The sequence below is a fragment of the Octopus bimaculoides genome, chromosome 13 (genome assembly GCF_001194135.2).
Source record: "Octopus bimaculoides isolate UCB-OBI-ISO-001 chromosome 13, ASM119413v2, whole genome shotgun sequence".
In the NCBI taxonomy this organism is placed as follows: Eukaryota; Metazoa; Mollusca; class Cephalopoda; order Octopoda; family Octopodidae; genus Octopus; species Octopus bimaculoides.
Window position 1 is genome coordinate 8,570,854 of NC_068993.1, and position 2,896 is coordinate 8,573,749.

Consider the following 2,896-nt stretch of genomic DNA (forward strand, 5'->3'; position numbering starts at 1 on the left):
TATATATATATATATATATATATGTATGTATGCATGTGTGTATGTATATGGCTGTACGCACATAAAATTAATATATATTCACACTACACCACACTATGCACAAGAGTATAAATCACTTACACTACACCATACTACATCATAAGCAATGTACGCCCCACCAACCAACACCACCCACACCACCACCATTACGTAGTATCCTATTAGTGGCTTTACTAATGCTAGTAATTTCAGTCGAATCTATAAATGCAGGAGAGGCGGGTGGGCAATACCTGTATCTCCCTCTCCCTCTCATTGTCTCGCTATTTGATATTTATCTGTCTCTTTCTCTCACTCTCTCCCATCTGCAGAATAGTGAGATTGGTATAGTTAATACCCAGCCAACGTGCACATTTCAAGGTGAGTGTGATTGGAGAGAGAGAGAGAGAGAGAGAGAGAGAGAGAGAGAGAACTAGGGTGGAGACATATCTGATTTGGTCGGAAACCTCTCTGTCTCCATAAAGTGTTGACCACAGCAGATGAGAATGGCAAATCTAGATTGGCCAGTGTTGAGTGTACGCCGCCGAAGGGGTCCCTCATCATCATCATCATCACCATCATTATCATCATCATCATCATCACCATCATCATCTCCGTCGCCATCATCATCTGATGATTGCAGTAGGGACAAATCATTAAGAAGTTCATTTCGCAGCCATAAGGTCTCAGATTCGACCCCTCTGTGTGGAATCTTGGGCATATGTCAGTTTCTATGGCGACCAAAACCTTGAGTGTAAAACTGGTTGAACAGAAGTTGCATAGAATCCGTTTGGGTGGATTGCACGCGTAATTGAAAAGGTACAGGATTTGTCACACACTGCGTCGAGTTGTGTGTGGAGATTTGCGTTCAGAAGACACGCATCAAATCTGTGATGACGTCATTACTCGAAAATCTGTGGTGCGTTTCTTGTAATTTGATTGGCCGAATTTTTGCTGATGTCATTACTCAATTTCAAAGATCCTGTTTGTTTGTTTACGAGCCCTTGTTGTTTTCTGCTAGTTTCATTCATTGAACTACGGCCATGCTAGGGCACCACCACGAAGCGTTTTAGTTGAATAAACCGATCCCAGTACTTATATTTTATTTAGTTTTGTTTTTTAAGTCTTGTACTTATGCTGTCGGTTTGCTCTGCCGAACTACTAAGTTATGGGGATATGAACAAACCAACGACAGCTGTCAGATGGTGGGGAGGAAAGGGGCATACATATACAAGCACACACACGATGGATTTTCAACGGCTGTGATAGAAGACATTTGCCCAAGGAGCTGCGCTGTGGAACTAAACTCGAAACAATATGGTCGCCAAGCGTGCTTCTTAACCACGCAGTCATGCAAAGAAAGAAGTCGGGTTTCAACCGAGAGAGAGGCCGCCTACATTTCCATGACTCTTAAGCTGTTAGAAACTCCGCGGCACCTTGGGCGAGTGTCTTCCAGTATGGCCCCAGGTCGACCATTGCCTTATGAATAAATGTGGTAGACGGAAACTGTATAGAAGCCCATTGTGTTTGTGTGTGTACGTGTGTGTGGGGGGGGGGGTTCCCACTACCGTTTAACAACCAATGTTGACACGCTTACGTCCTCGTAACTTAGCGGTACGGCAAAAGAAAAACGATAAAATAGGTACCAATGTACCAAGCTTAAAAATAAGTCTTCGATCGATTTATTTGATTATTATGTTGAAATTTTCTTTTGTTTTTTTTTTTACTATTTTATTCATTTGTTGCCCAAAACTAGTCATATCACGAAAATCTACTTTCATGTTGCAGCAGATATTACTGCTGCTGCAGTTGCTGCTGTTGATGAATGGCCGTCAACATTACATTCATTCATGTTGCTGTTTCAGTCATTGTTTATTTTATTGCAGTTACTGCAAGGCAACTCTTGTGTGCAGTTGCTACAATTGTTATCCATTTCTACAGCTGCTGTTACAACTAATTTGTACGACTGTTGCAGCTATTGTGCATTTCCGCTGCTGATGTTACTGCATCTGTTCTATGACGTTGTCGAAATTGTTTTGCACTGCCGTTTGTCGTTACTGCAATGTGCTGCCGCTGATGTTGCAACAGTTGTATAAGATTGCTGTAGTTGTATGCAGCTGTTGTCCGCAGCTATGAACCACATCTGAAATACGGTGCAGCTGCAAAACTTCGTGCTACTGTTTTGCAATATCTGGGTGCTACTGATGAAGATGATGCAAATTGTTAATTGCTGCTGGTGACAAAGATGCAACTGATGGGTGTTGCTGGTGGCAATGATGCAAATTGTTAATTGCTGCTGGTGACAATGATGCAACTGATGGGTGCTGCTGATGAAGATGATGCAACAGTTACGTGCTGCTGGTGACAATGATGCAAGTGCTGGGTGCTGCTGGTGAAGATACTGCGACTGGTGTGCGCTGCTGATGACGGTGCAACTGGTGTGAGCCTGCTGCAACAGTTGGGCTTTGCTGGTGAAGCTTGTCTATGCTGCGGCCCCTTGTGCAACTGATGCAGTAGTTATGCACTGTTGTTGCAATTGGTTTCTCGTGTAACTGCAGCTGTTTGTTTACCGTTGCTGCAACTTTTGTCCTCCGTTGCTAATTGTCAGATCAGTGACGTCATTACTATTGTGTCTTCGCTTTCATTAATGCTGCCGTTGTTTTGCCTTGCTGCAGATTTCTGCAAATACCGCCACGATTGCATCTGCTGCTGCTGCTGCACCTGTTATTGCACCTTCTGCTGCTGCTGCACCTGCTCTTCTTACATCTGCTGCTGCTGTAGCTGTTCTTCCTTCCTTTTCGCTAATATTTCAGTTTTTGCGGTTGTTGACCTTACAACTCATTCTCCTGGTGGTGGTGGTGGTGGTGGTGGTGGTGGTGGT